Raw genomic sequence first — 16,429 nt, forward strand, 5'->3', positions numbered from 1 at the left:
CACAATTGCAAACCCTGAATTTTTCGCCGCTAACCTCGATAACTGCAAAGCGGCGTCTAAAATAAAGGAATTAGCTAAGTTAAGGTGCGTGAATTCTGTCCATGACTTCCTCGTACGGAGTCTCCCTACTGAGCGACTTTTCCAGTTCCTCGAACCAGAACCACGCTGCTGTAGTGACAGGAATAATGAACAAAATAGGTTGAAGGAGGTAACCTTGCTGTACAAAAATCTTTTTAAGCAAACCCTCCAATTTTTTATCCATCGGATCTTTGAAAGCACAATTGTCCTCAATAGGAATGGTCGTGCGCTTGGCCAGTGTAGAAACCGCTCCCTCGACCTTAGGGACTGTTTGCCATGTGTCCTTCCTGGGGTCGACCATAGGGAACAATTTCTTAAATATAGGAGGAGGGACAAAAAGTATGCCTGGCTTCTCCCACTCCTTATACACTATTTCCGCCACCCGTTTAGGTATCGGAAAAGCATCAGGGTACACCGGGACCTCAAGGAACTTGTCAATCTTGCACAATTTTTCTGGGATGACCAGATTGTCACAATCATCCAGATTAGATAGCACCTCCTTAAGTAATGCGCGGAGATGCTCTAATTTAAATTTAAATGTCACAACATCAGGTTCTGCCTGCTGAGAAATTCTTCCTATCAGAAATTTCCCCATCTGACAAACCCTCCCTCACTGCCACTTCAGATTGGTGTGAGGGTATGACAGAAAAATTATCATCAGCGCCCTCCTGCTCTACAGTGTTTAAAACAGAGCAATCGCGCTTTCTCTGAAATGCTGGCATTTTGGATAAAATATTAGCTATGGAGTTATCCATTACTGCCGTCAATCGCTGCATAGTAACAAGCATTGGCGCGCTAGAAGTACTAGGGGTCGCCTGCGCGGGCATAACTGGTATAGACACAGAAGGAGATGATGTAGAACTATGTCTACTTCCTTCATCTGAGGAATCATCCTGGGCAACTTTACAATTTGTGACAGTACTGTCCTTACTTTGTTTGGATGCTATGGCACAATTATCACACATATTTGAAGGGGGAACCACATTGGCTACCATACATACAGAACATGATCTATCTGAAGGTACAGACATGTTAAACAGGCTTAAACTGGTTAATAAAGCACAAAAACCGTTTTAAAATAAAACCGTTACTGTCTCTTTAAATGTTAAACAGGGCACACTTTATTACTGAATATGTGAAAAACTATGAAGGAATTATCCAATCTTTACCAAATTTTCACCACAGTGTCTTAATACATTCAAAGTATTGCACCCCGATTTTCAAGCTGTTAACCCTTAAAATGTGGAAACCGGAGCCGTTTACAATTTTAACCCCCTTACAGTCCCAGCCACAGCCTTTGCTGCGACTTCACCAATCCCAGGGGGGTATAAGATACCAAATGAAGCCTTCTAGGAACGTTTTTAGTGGATTTCAGACCCTCACACATGCAGCTGCATGTACTGTACTCAAAAGTAACTGTGCAATAATGGCGCGAAAATGAGGCTCTGCCTACTACAGAGAAAGGCCCTTCCTGACTGGGAAGGTGTCTTAACAAGTGCCTGGTGCTAAAAACGTTCCCCAATGTTATAAAAGTGTGAAATTCAACTTCAAACTGCATATAATACTTAAATAAAGCAATCGATTTAGCCCCTAAAAGTGTCTACCAGTTTATAGCCCATAATAAGCCCTTTTTTCTGTTTGATTTGTGACTAAGAAAATGGCTTACCGATCCCCATGAGGGAAAAAACATAATTTATGCTTACCTGATAAATTTATTTCTCTTGTAGTGTGTTCAGTCCACGGGTCATCCATTACTTATGGGATATATTCTCCTTCCCAACAGGAAGTTGCAAGAGGATCACCCAAGCAGAGCTGCTATATAGCTCCTCCCCTCACGTCATATCCAGTCATTCGACCGAAACAAGACGAGAAAGGAGAAACCATAAGGTGCAGTGGTGACTGGAGTTATAATTTTAAAATTTAGAACCTGCCTTAAAAAGACAGGGCGGGCCGTGGACTGAACACACTACAAGAGAAATAAATTTATCAGGTAAGCATAAATTATGTTTTCTCTTGTTAAGTGTGTTCAGTCCACGGGTCATCCATTACTTATGGGATACCAATACCAAAGCTAAGTACACGGATGATGGGAGGGACAAGGCAGGAACATTAAACAGAAGGAACCACTGCCTGTAGAACCTTTCTCCCAAAACCAGCCTCCGAAGAAGCGAAAGTGTCAAATTTGTAAAATTTGGAAAAAGTATGAAGTGAAGACCAAGTTGCAGCCTTGCAAATCTGTTCAACAGAGGCCTCATTCTTAAAGGCCCAGGTGGAAGCCACAGCTCTAGTGGAATGAGCTGTAATTCGTTCAGGAGGCTGCTGTCCAGCAGTCTCATAGGCTAAACATATTATGCTACGAAGCCAAAAAGAGAGAGAGGTAGCCGAAGCCTTTTGACCTCTCCTCTGTCCAGAGTAAACGACAAACAGAGAAGAAGTTTGTCTAAAATCCTTAGTTGCCTGTAAGTAGAACTTCAGAGCACGGACCACGTCTAGATTATGCAAAAGACGTTCCTTCTTTGAAGAAGGATTAGGACATAATGATGGAACAACAATCTCTTGATTGATATTCCTGTTAGAAACAACTTTAGATAAAAACCCAGGTTTAGTACGCAGGACTACCTTGTCTGAATGAAAGATCAGATAAGGAGAATCACAATGTAAGGCAGATAACTCAGAGACTCTTCGAGCCGAGGAAATAGCCATCAAAAACAAAACTTTCCAAGATAAAAGCTTAATATCAATGGAATGAAGGGGTTCAAACGGAACACCCTGAAGAACTTTAAGAACCAAGTTTAAGCTCCACGGAGGAGCAACAGCTTTAAACACAGGCTTAATTCTAGCCAAAGCCTGACAAAAAGCCTGGACGTCTGGATTCTCTGCCAGACGTTTGTGTAAAAGAATAGACAGAGCTGAAATCTGTCCCTTCAGCGAACTAGCGGATAAACCCTTTTCTAAACCCTCTTGTAGAAAAGCCAATATCCTAGGAATCCTAACCTTACTCCATGATTAACTCTTGGATTCGCACCACTATAAATATTTACGCCATATCTTATGGTAAATTTTTCTGGTCACAGGTTTCCGAGCCTGTATTAATGTATCAATAACCGAATCCGAAAACCCACGCTTTGATAGAATCAAGCGTTCAATTTCCAGGCAGTCAGCCTCAGAGAAATTAGGTTTGGATGGTTGAAAGGACCCTGAATTAGAAGGTCCTGCCTCAGAGGTAGAGACCATGGTGGACAGGACGACATGTCCACTAGGTCTGCATACCAGGTCCTGCGTGGCCACGCAGGCTCTATCAGAATTACTGATGCCCTCTCCTGTTTGATCCTGGCAATCAGTCGAGGTAGCAACGGAAATGGTGGAAACACATAAGCTATGTTGAAAACCCAAGGGGCTGCTAATGCATCTACCAGCAACGCTCCCGGGTCCCTGGACCTGGATCCGTAACAAGGAAGCTTCGCGTTCTGGCGAGATGCCATGAGATCCAGATCCGGTTTGCCCCAACGACGAATCAGTTGAGCAAATACCTCCGGGTGAAGTTCCCCCTCTCCCGGATGAAAAGTCTGGCGACTTAGGAAATCCGCCTCCCAGTTCTCCACTCCTGGGATGTAAATCGCTGACAGGTGGCAAGAGTGAGACTCTGCCCAGCGAATTATCTTCGAGACTTCCAACATCGCTAGGGAACTCCTGGTTCCCCCTTGATGATTGATGTAAGCCACAGTCGTGATATTGTCCGACTGAAATCTGATGAACCTCAGTTTTGCTAACTGAGGCCAAGCTAGAAGAGCATTGGATATTGCTCTTAATTCTAGAATGTTTATTGGAAGGAGTTTCTCCTCCTGAGTCCACGATCCCTGAGCCTTCAGGGAATTCCAGACTGCTCCCCAGCCTAGAAGGCTGGCATCCGTTGTTACAATCGTCCAATCTGGTATGCGAAAGGTCATTCCTTTGGACAGATGAACCGGTGACAACCACCAGAGAAGAGAATCTCTGGTCTCCTGGTCCAGATTTAGCAAAGGGGACAGATCTGAGTAATCCCCGTTCCATTGACTGAGCATGCATAGTTGCAGCGGTCTGAGATGCAGGCGCGCAAATGGCACTATGTCCATTGCCGCGACCATTAAGCCGATTACCTCCATGCACTGAGCTACTGATGGGCTTGGAATGGAATGAAGGACACGGCAAGCATTGAGAATCTTTGATAACCTGGACTCCGTCAGGTAAATCTTCATCTCTACAGAATCTATAAGAGTCCCTAGAAAAGGAACCCTTGTGAGTGGTAACAGAGAACTCTTTTCCATGTTCACTTTCCACCCATGCGACCTCAGAAATGCTAGAACTATCTCTGTATGAGACTTTGCATTCTGAAAACTTGACGCTTGTATCAGAATGTCGTCTAGGTACGGAGCCACCGCTATGCCTCGTGGTCTTAGTACCGCCAGAAGTGAGCCCAGAACCTTCGTAAAAATTCTCGGGGCCGTGACTAACCCGAAGGGAAGAGCCACAAACTGGTAATGCCTGTCTAGAAAGGCAAACCTTAGATACCGACAATGATCTTTGTGAATCGGTATGTGAAGGTAAGCATCCTTTAAGTCCACTGTGGTCATATATTGACCCTGTTGGATCATGGGTAGAATGGTTCGAATGGTTTCCATCTTGAACGATGGTATCCAAGATTGGTCTGAAGGTTCCCTCTTTTTTGGGAACCACAAATAGATTTGAGTAAAATCCTTGTCCCTGTTCCGATCGCGGAACTGAGTGGATCACTCCCATGATTAAGAGGTCTTGTACACATTGTAGAAATGCCTCTCTCTTTACTAGGTTTGTTGATAACCTCGATAGATGGAAACTCCCTTGTGGAGGAGAGGTTTTGAAATCCAGAAGGTGTCCCTGAGATATAATCTTCAACGTCCAGGGATCCTGCACATCTCTTGCCCAAGCCTGCGCGAAGAGAGAAAGTCTGCCCCCCACTAAATCCGTCTCCGTATAGGGGGCCCTGTCTTCATGCTGTCTTAGGGGCGGGAGTAGGCTTTCTGGCCTGCTTGCCCTTGTTCCATGACTGGTTGCCTTTCCAACCCTGTCTGTAACGAGCAGTAGTTCCTTCCTGTTTTGGAGCGGAGGAAGTTGATGCTGCTCCTACCTTGAAGTTACGAAAGGCACGAAAATTAGACTGTTTGGCCTTTGGTTTGGCCCTGTCCTGAGGAAGGGCGTGGCCCTTACCTCCCGTAATGTCAGCAATAATTTCCTTCAAGCCGGGCCCGAATAAGGTCTGCCCTTTGAAAGGAATGTTAAGTAGCTTAGATTTGGAAGTTACATCCGCTGACCAGGATTTAAGCCAGAGCGCTCTGCGCGCCTGTATGGCGAATCCGGAATTTTTAGCCGTAAGTTTGGTTAGATGCACTACGGCATCTGAAACAAACGCATTAGCTTGCTTAAGGGTTATAACTTTGCTCAAAGCCTCATCCAATGGCGCTGTGCGAATCGCCTCTTCCAGAGACTCAAACCAGAATGCCGCTGCAGCCGTGACAGGCGCAATGCATGCAAGAGGCTGCAATATAAAACCCTGTTGAACAAACATTTTCTTAAGATAACCCTCTAATTTTTTATCTATTGGGTCTGAGAAAGCACAGCTATCCTCCACCGGGATAGTGGTACGTTTGGCTAAAGTAGAAACTGCTCCCTCCACCTTAGGGACCGTCTGCCATAAGTCTCGTGTGGTGGCGTCTATAGGAAACATTTTTCTAAATATTGGGGGAGGGGAAAAAGGCCCACCGGGTCTATCCCACTCCTTACTAATAATTTCTGTAAGTCTTTTTGGTATAGGAAAGACGTCAGTACACACCGGTACCGCATAGTATCTATCCAACCTACACATTTTCTCTGGAATTGCCACAGTGTCGCAATCATTCAGAGCCGCTAATACCTCCCCTAGTAACACACAGAGGTTCTCAAGCTTAAATTTAAAATTTGAAATTTCTGAATCCGGTCTCCCCGGATCAGAACCGTCACCGACAGAATGAAGCTCACCGTCCTCATGTTCTGCAAATTGTGACGCAGTATCAGACATGGCTCTCGTGTCATCAGCGCGCTCTGTCCTTAACCCAGAGCTATCGCGCTTGCTCCTTAATTCGGGCATATTATATAATACTTCTTTCATAACATTAGCCATATCATGTAAAGTGATTTGTAAGGGCCTAGATGTACTTGGCGTCTCAATCTTACGCATCTCCCGAGCGGGAGACGCAGGTACTGACACGTGAGGAGAGTTAGGCGGCATAACTTCCCCCTCGTTGTCTGGTGCTAGTTTCTCTATCGGTACAGATTGACTTTTATGAAAGGCAATATCAATACAATTGGTACACATCGTTCTATTGGGCTCCACATTGGCTTTTGAACATGATGAACAAACAGTTTCCTCTGAATCAGACATGTTTAAACAGACTTAGCAATGAAACTAGCAAGCTTGGAAATCACTTTCAATAAGTTTACAAGCAATATAAAAAACGCTGCAGCGCTTCAAAAATACAGATATAATTAAACAATTCTTAACAAGAAGTGTATTATTAGCAGAGGATTGCACCCAATAGTAAAAGGATGATTAACCCCTCAATACCCAAAACGGATAAAACGGATATCAATTAAGATTTAACGCTTTTAATCACAGTCAAACACACTGTCACAGATCTGCTGTGACTGATTACCTCCCTCAAAAATGAATTTTGCAGACCCCTGAGCTCTCTAGAGACGTCCTGGATCAAGGAGGAAGAAGCAGGAAGACTGTGCTAGAATTTTAACTGCGCAACCAGGCGCTAAAACAAGGTCCCTTCACTCCTATTACAACAGTGGGAGCCCTGATATAACGGTTTCCATGCAAAAAATATATGTCAGCCATGTGGAAAAAAATCATGCCCAAAGAGATTTATCACCAAAGTACCTCACCAAAACGAATAACATGCCAGTAAACGTTTTATTAAAAAAACAACATTTTCCAATGTCATGCAAAGTTATCACTAAGCCTGCTACCAGTCGCTACCACTGCAGATAAGGCTTAAGTATTATTTCAGTTTTAACAGTATTTTCTCAGTCAAATTCTAGTCCCTAGAAAATAACTCGACTGCGCATACATTTATCAGCCTGATACCAGTTGCCACCACTGCATTTAAGGCTGCACTTACATCATACGGTAACAGCAGTATTTTCTTAGTCAATTCCATTCCCAGAAAATAATGTACTGCACATACCTCATTTGCGGAGGACCCCGCATGCTATTCCCAGTTTCTGAAGTTACCCCACTCCTCAGAATGTCGAGAACAGCCAGTGGATCTTAGTTACGCCTGCTAAGATCATAGAAAAAAAACGCAGGCAGTTTCTTCTTCCAAATACTGCCTGAGATAGAAAAACAGCACACTCCGGTGCCATTTAAAATAACAAACTTTTGATTGAAGAATAGTTAAGTAAAAACTCCAGCTCCTCTCGCGACCTCCTTCTTTGTTGAGGGTTGCAAGAGAATGACTGGGTATGACATGTGAGGGGAGGAGCTATATAGCAGCTCTGCTTGGGTGATCCTCTTGCAACTTCCTGTTGGGAAGGAGAATATAGCCCATAAGTAATGGATGACCCGTGGACTGAACACACTTAACAAGAGAAATGACAGCCTTCCAGCATTACACAGTCTTGTTAGAAAAATGGCTAGTCATACCTTGAGCAGAAAAGTCTGCAAACTGTTCCCCCCAACTGAAGTTCTCTTATCTCAACAGTCCTGTGTGGGAAACAGCAATTGATTTTAGTTACTGCTGCTAAAATCATACACCTCTTTTAAACAGAACTCTTCATCTCTTTCTGTTTCAGAGTAAATAGTACATACCAGCACTATTTTAAAATAACAAACTCTTGATAGAAGAATAAAAAACTACAACTAAACACCACAAACTCCTCACCATCCCAGAGGAGATGCTACTTGTTCAGAGCGGCAAGGAGAATGACTGGGGGGGCGGAGCCTGGGAGGGACTATATGGACAGCTCTTGCTGTGTGCTCTCCTTGCCTTTCCCTGTGGGGGAGGAGAATATCCCACAAGTAATGGATGACGCCGTGGACCGGACACACCAATGTTGGAGAAAGACTATACGCAATTTGCGTAAGTTGATTTGCGGTAAGGCCAAAAAAGTGTGCGGTGCCCCAAAATCTGCAAGACTCGTAATACCAGCGGTAGTAAAAAAGCAGCGTTATAAGGCTTAACGCTGCTTTTTTACTCATAATGCAAGACTCGTAATCTAGCCGAAGGTTTGTTATTGAAATACATGGTCAAACAGTGATTTAAAGGGATATGGTCTATGACAGGGTTCAAACCACAGGTTGGGACCCATTACTGGGTCGCAACACTAAGTTTACTGGGTCGCGACTTGTGTGTGTTATATGAGAGTGTGTGATGTGTGTGTTGTACAGGGAGTGCAGAATTATTAGGCAAGTTGTATTTTTGAGGATTAATTTTATTATTGAACAACAACCATGTTCTCAATGAACCCAAAAAACTCATTAATATCAAAGCTGAATAGTTTTGGAAGTAGTTTTTAGTTTGTTTTTAGTTATAGCTATTTTAGGAGGATATCTGTGTGTGCAGGTGACTATTACTGTGCATAATTATTAGGCAACTTAACAAAAAACAAATATATACCCATTTCAATTATTTATTTTTACCAGTGAAACCAATATAACATCTCAACATTCACAAATATACATTTCTGACATTCAAAAACAAAACAAAAACAAAACAGTGACCAATATAGCCACCTTTCTTTGCAAGGACACTCAAAAGCCTGCCATCCATGGATTCTGTCAGTGTTTTGATCTGTTCACCATCAACATTGCGTGCAGCAGCAACCACAGCCTCCCAGACACTGTTCAGAGAGGTGTACTGTTTTCCCTCCTTGTAAATCTCACATTTGATGATGGACCGCAGGTTCTCAATGGGGTTCAGATCAGGTAAACAAGGAGGCCATGTCATTAGATTTTCTTCTTTTTTACCCTTTCTTGCCAGCCACGCTGTGGAGTACTTGGACGTGTGTGATGGAGCATTGTCCTGCATGAAAATCATGTTTTTCTTGAAGGATGCAGACTTCTTCCTGTACCACTGCTTGAAGAAGGTGTCTTCCAGAAACTGGCAGTAGGACTGGGAGTTGAGCTTGACTCCATCCTCAACCCGAAAAGGCCCCACAAGCTCATCTTTGATGATACCAGCCCAAACCAGTACTCCACCTCCACCTTGCTGGCGTCTGAGTCGGACTGGAGCTCTCTGCCCTTTACCAATCCAGCCACGGGCCCATCCATCTGGCCCATTGTAAGGAAAGTGGTTGCAGTAATTGCTCATGCGACACTTGCTTAAACTTGTGTGACTTTGCCTTTAAGAGAGTGTGAGCATAAGACACTTGCACTAACTTGTGTGACTTTGCCTTTAAGAGAGTGTGCCTTTAACAGAGTAAAAAACATTAATTAACTTCAAGTAGATGACAGTGAATTTCGCTAAGTCATGCTACAAGTGGTAAACAACCGATGGAGGCTGATGATAAGAAGTCAAAACCCAGACAGAACAAGGGTGCGACCTTGGCAGGGGTCACTTACTGACATTCAGGAACATCTTGATAACACATTGGTATAGGGGCTAATGCCTAGTAATATTGTTAAACAATGAATTATTATTAATTGCAATAGGCTAAGTAATATCAATTGCAATAGGCTAAGTAATAAAGCCATTATGATGTTTAGCTATTAATTATATCTATGGAAAGATTGTTATAACTATTATTGATGTATTTGACAGAAGTAACTGCATAAGACCACATAATCAGATATATAATGTTAAGCAGAAAAACATGTTTGTTTGAAACTAAAGATGACGGCATCACAGTTTAGTAATACGTCAGAGATAGTACCTGGGCATGCCCTGATAAGCTTGGTTGAGGCTAAGACAGACTGGCCAGATGTCTTGGACCATAGCCAACCTCAGAGGGAGCGGGAGCGCCAAAACTGTGAACAGTATAAAGAGGGGTACATCTAGGCAATCTGATCATGTCTGAGTCTGAGAGTCTGAGTGTCTGTGTATTTGTGGTGTGTGTATTTGAGTGTATTTTTGGGGCCTGTGGATGGATGCATCTTCAGTGTTGTTTTTCCCCGCTGATCGCCTGTTTTTCTCCTGGTCCAAAGATTGCCCAGATGTCCCCTCCCATTGCGCCCCAGAAGTGGCAGGATAGGATGATGCAACCAGAGATCACGGTGATGTATTAATTTGTTTGTATAAAACTAGCTAGACTTGTTTTAGTGGTAATGCAACATAAGATTGTTATCAGTCGTTGCGCAGGCAACTCAATGTAACTGAAAGCTGCATAGATGATTATATGAGTATTGCAATTGCATAGAGTGTTATAAGCAGGAACAGTGGTTTGTGGTATTTCGTTGTTATAATTATGTGCAGAATAAAACCATTATTGTTATTATAAGATTGCAATTGCATAATACCTTCTATATTAAGGAACTGAACTGTTCTATATTGAGTTTTATTGCGTCTCTACACTAGCCAGGACACCTGGGGGCTTAGCGCTATTGTCTTGCTACTAAAAAGGTTTTGGTTTCAGCGGTCACACTCCTGCTGATCCATTTACCTCTTTGCAAGTTTGGCGATTTGAAGCATTTGTTACAGCATATCTGCTTTTGTACCCTTACATTGTGGTGTTATCAAGGCTTATGTGACACTTTTATATATTTTAAAATAAATTTGTATCCAAGTTTTGCCTAGTGTACTGTTTTCCCATCAGTATAAAGTGGGAGTGCGCATATCCTTGAGCTTAGTGGAAAGCTCCAACAAATGTGAGTAGTCATTTGTTACAAAACAACTACTTCCTCAAAGTGCCATTACAGATTCACACTATGTTGCAATTTTCTGTTTCCTTTTTTATGGGATCTCACTGAGGAATGCTAACAAGCTGAAAAACTCATCCAGAGGACACAGACATATCCTTGATTCAGAACTTTATTTGGTTTTCCTTTTATGATTTTTGTTATCACATTTATTTCACATTTTTTTCTTTGTGATATTCGGTATATTTATTGTAGTTTTGGGAAACTAGCCCTGAGGGGAAAATGTCCCTAGTTGATTCCCAAACAAAGTCCACTGGAAAAGGATACCAATACCTGGATGGGACAAAAAGGGCCAGTGCCCCTGAAGCCCCAGGGCCAGGGTTGGACTTTCTTTCGTTGGAGGACCTGGAGTAATATTTCCAGGGCCCATACGAAACAGGCCAAGCTCCCAGTATCAGTATGGTCTATTTTAAGCAGGCTTTGATTGATACTGGAGTGGAGGCAACTTAGATTTATTAGGGGGGGGGGGGGGGACACTATAGAAGTAAAACAAGCAGGGGTGGCATTGAAAGTAGGAAGTCTCCCTAAGCAGTGATGTTTTGTTTTAATTGTACCCATCCCAGAGTATTTAATTAGCATAGATGTATTAAAAGTGAAGTTACAATGTAGTGAATGTAGTCAAGGATAGGGAGCAATGATTGGCTGCATGTGCCTGCGGGCAAGTGCTATTTACGGAATTAATTTGAAGTATGTTTCCTTCCTAGATTCTTGTTGACAGGGCTGTTATTGTAACTGGTGCTCTGTTGGGACTCCTTTTGGTCGTATGAGCCAGAGGATGAAACGTGAGGTGTCCGGTGTCAGCTATCACACCTTCTATGAGGGAAGCATGACCATTCCGTATTGCACAACATGGGCATCCTACTCCATCCCATTTACCTTTGATGACGACGTAACCTGTTTGACCAAAAATGAATATGGAAGTTGGATGTTCCTTACCAAGCGGGAAAGGGTGGTATTTGGACTATCAGAAGAAGAGACAATTACCTGTGACATCCCTTCCTTCACTGTACATTGTGTAACTAAAGATTTTTGTTCTGCTGCAGTGACCAGGGAAGACTGTAAGGACTCTAAGGAGGACGAGAGCTGGACAATTGTTTTACCGGATGAGAACTTGATATTTGAATTTGCAAGAAGGGGTTGGGTTAATTTGTGAAAATCCCAGTACGCCTTCCACTTCCCCAAAACTAACAGTGGGGATTCAGGAACGCATTTTAGGTTGCAAAACATCCACTAATACACAGGTTCGTGCTGTAATGTTAAACATATCATACACTGATGGGGAACCAGAGGGACTGACATATGTGTGTAAATATACAGGAAAAGAGTCATCTGAACCTCTTTTAATGTATATCAGGAGACCTGTAATGGATGGGAAATTATTAAACAACCGACACAAGGGAAAGAGGGACCATGCACGGCGCCATTTAGGCTCCCTGCATGCCTCCTCATGGGAACTTGATAATACCTTTGTAAAAACTGCCAAAGATGTGTTTAATGTGACAAATGTTCAGGGACCATGTTGGGTATGTGCCTCACGGGCAGACTAGGGGTTACCTTTATTTAGGTGTCCCTTTAACCATGAGTATGCTTGCCGATATGATTGGGAATAAGACTGTGTGGAATTTTACAGGTCTTAACACACCAGGTAGGGATGACTTGCTGGATAAGTTGCATCTAGCTAATAATGTGACTACAGGTGCTATTATGTTTCAGAATCTAGATGGGAATATATATAGTACTAATAACCTAACCCAGCTACCTGACATGATAATGTTAATGTATAACATAGGACGGCTAGTTAAAAATAGGACAGGGGTATTCAACATTAAACTGAAATTCTATGACTTCTCAAATTTGACATATGCCCATGAGAAATGGAAGACTAAGTTTGGTGAGCCCAGAGACCTTATTAAAGACTGGTACCAGCTTAATAGGGAAACACTAGCAGGTAACACACGGACTAAGGATGGGAGGAAGCGATTGAATAGGATATGTCCTCCTTTTGTTAAACTGCCAGTGGGATATTATTGGTTGTGTGGGAGGTGGGCAGTAAAGGTAATACCTTGCACCCATTATGGCCCATGCTTTTTAGGATATATATTCCCTGCTTTTAACATAACCACCACGCTTCCACCACCTAAATTGCATAGAACACGAAGATACCTTGACCTGGACAAAATACACAATGGAGTTAAAATTAGTGAAGGTATGCGTCTGCTTGCAACATTTGTCCCTCATTATGGGGCTGCTACAGCCCTCACTAGGTTGAATACGCTAGCTGATTTAGTAGATGGAGCTTTTAATGTAACTAGAGATGCAATAGAGCTTTTAGCATTGGAACAGGAACAAATTAGGATGGTGGCATTACAGAATAGAATGGCTCTAGACTACCTCCTAGCTGCAGAAGGAGGAGTTTGCCAAAGAATCCACCAGCAATGCTGTGTGTACATAGAAGACAATACAGGTAAAATCAAACATGACCTACACAGACTAGAAGAAGTGCAAAAGCACATACGTGAGGTACATGATGATTCATTTAGCAAATGGCTTAAAGACTTTGACTGGACTTTTGGACTGGGGGGATGGCTTGGAAGCTTAGGCAAAACTATAGTTAAATGGCTATTAATAAGTCTGGCTTGCTTGTGTGCGATATTCATTATAGTAAAAATGTTTGGATGTTTCTGTAATACATTAGGTAGGATGTGTTTTAAACCAAAGGACAATATTACTTGAGTGGATAAGTTTTAATTATTAAGGTATGTGTTTAGAAACAAGCAAGGTGTCACATAACCAAGGGGTGGAATGTAAGGAAAGTGGTTGCAGTAATTGCTCATGCGACACTTGCTTAAACTTGTGTGACTTTGCCTTTAAGAGAGTGTGAGCATAAGACACTTGCACTAACTTGTGTGACTTTGCCTTTAAGAGAGTGTGCCTTTAACAGAGTAAAAAACATTAATTAACTTCAAGTAGATGACAGTGAATTTCGCTAAGTCATGCTACAAGTGGTAAACAACCGATGGAGGCTGATGATAAGAAGTCAAAACCCAGACAGAACAAGGGTGCGACCTTGGCAGGGGTCACTTACTGACATTCAGGAACATCTTGATAACACATTGGTATAGGGGCTAATGCCTAGTAATATTGTTAAACGATGAATTATTATTAATTGCAATAGGCTAAGTAATATCAATTGCAATAGGCTAAGTAATAAAGCCATTATGATGTTTAGCTATTAATTATATCTATGGAAAGATTGTTATAACTATTATTGATGTATTTGACAGAAGTAACTGCATAAGACCACATAATCAGATATATAATGTTAAGCAGAAAAACATGTTTGTTTGAAACTAAAGATGACGGCATCACAGTTTAGTAATACGTCAGAGATAGTACCTGGGCATGCCCTGATAAGCTTGGTTGAGGCTAAGACAGACTGGCCAGATGTCTTGGACCATAGCCAACCTCAGAGGGAGCGGTCTCAGGATCTGTGGAGTTGCGCCAAAACTGTTACACAAGTGAACAGTATAAAGAGGGGTACATCTGGGCAATCTGGAGTCGGAGTCTGAGAGTCTGTGTATTTTTGTTGTGTGTATTTGAGTGTATTTTTGGGACCTGTGGATGGACGCATCTTCAGTGTTGTTTCCCGCTGATCGCCTGTTTTTCTCCTGGTCCAAAGATTGCCCAGATGTCCCCTCCCATTGCGCCCCAGAAGCGGCAGGATAGGATGATGCAGCCAGAGATCACGGTGATGTATTAATTTGTTTGTTTGAACCTAGAAAGAATTGTTTTAGTGGTAATGCAACATAAGATTGTTATCAGTCGTTGCGCAGGCAACTCAATGTAACTGAAAGCTGCATAGATGATTATATGAGTATTGCAATTGCATAGAGTGTTATAAGCAGGAACAGTGGTTTGTGGTATTTCGTTGTTATAATTATGTGCAGAATAAAACCATTATTGTTATTATAAGATTGTGAAAACCTGTGTAATGTGTCAGTCATTTCCTTGCTGAAAAGTGATATATGATAACATCATATCCTGAAAAAAGAATCACATAACACCCATCAAGACTCACTCTCATTTCATCAGTCCATAAAACCTTAGAAAAATTAGTCTTGAGATATTTCTTGGCCCAGTCTTGACGTTTCAGCTTGTGTGTCTTGTTCAGTGGTGGTCGTCTTTCAGCCTTTCTTACCTTGGCCATGTCTCTGAGTATTGCACACCTTGTGCTTTTGGGCACTCCAGTGATGCTGCAGCTCTGAAATATGGCCAAACTGGTGGCAAGTGGCATCTTGGCAGCTGCACGCTTGACTTTTCTCAGTTCATGGGCAGTTATTTTGCGCCTTGGTTTTTCCACACGCTTCTTGCGACCCTGTTGACTATTTTGAATGAAACGCTTGATTGTTCGATGATCACGCTTCAGAAGCTTTGCAATTTTAAGAGTGCTGCATCCCTCTGCAAGATATCTCACTATTTTTGACTTTTCTGAGCCTGTCAAGTCCTTCTTTTGACCCATTCTGCCAAAGGAAAGGAAGTTGCCTAATAATTATGCACACCTGATATAGGGTGTTGATGTCATTAGACCACGCCCCTTCTCATTACAGAGATGCACATCACCTAATATGCTTAATTGGTAGTAGGCTTTCGAGCTTATACAGCTTGGAGTAAGACAACATGCATAAAGAGGATGATGTGGTCAAAATACTCATTTGCCTAATAATTCTGCACTCCCTGTATGAGAATGTGTAGTATGTGTGTGTATTATATGAGTGTGTAAGATGTGTGTGTTGTATGAGAATGTGTAGTATGTGTGTGTATTATATGGGTGTGTAAGATGTGTGTGTTGTATGAGAATGTGTAGTATGTGTGTGTATTATATGAGTGTGTAAGATGTGTGTGTTGTATGAGAATGTGTAGTATGTGTGTGTATTATATGGGTGTGTAAGATGTGTGTGTTGTATGAGAATGTGTAGTATGTGTGTGTATTATATGGGTGTGTAAGATGTGTGTGTTGTATGAGAGTGTGTGTTGTGTGTGTTGTATGACAATGTGTAGTATGTGTGTGTATTATATAAGTGTATAAGATGTGTGTGTTGTATGAGTGTTTGTGTGTGTGGTGTGTAAGTTGTATGAGAGTGTGTGTTATTACCTTTTACAACACTTTCAAGTTTGACTACAATCAGGTATAAAATTCACACACATTTCACTTTACCAAAAATTGCAGCTATCTTGTTGTATATTACTTCAGAGATCTTCAGACCAAGCATAATAATAGGGTCGCAAACATATGGGGTATCATTGCACTGGGTCTTTGGGGAAAAAAAGTTTGAAGATCCTGGTCTATGATCAGGTGCACTGGGATGGACACAAAGGTGTATATGTATGTGTTTTTATTTATATGTGTATAAATATGCAGACGACTATGCAGAAAGGGAC

General features: G+C 42.1%; 1 protein-coding gene across 1 annotated transcript in view; it reads right to left on the bottom strand.

Moving 5' to 3' along the window:
* LOC128656986 (zinc finger protein OZF-like) overlaps positions 1-16,429 on the bottom strand; it is a 127,448-nt gene that overhangs the window by 65,192 nt on the left and 45,827 nt on the right. The gene's annotated exons all lie outside the window — the stretch shown is intronic.

This window comes from Bombina bombina, chromosome 4, assembly GCF_027579735.1.
Source record: "Bombina bombina isolate aBomBom1 chromosome 4, aBomBom1.pri, whole genome shotgun sequence".
NCBI classification, from domain to species: Eukaryota; Metazoa; Chordata; class Amphibia; order Anura; family Bombinatoridae; genus Bombina; species Bombina bombina.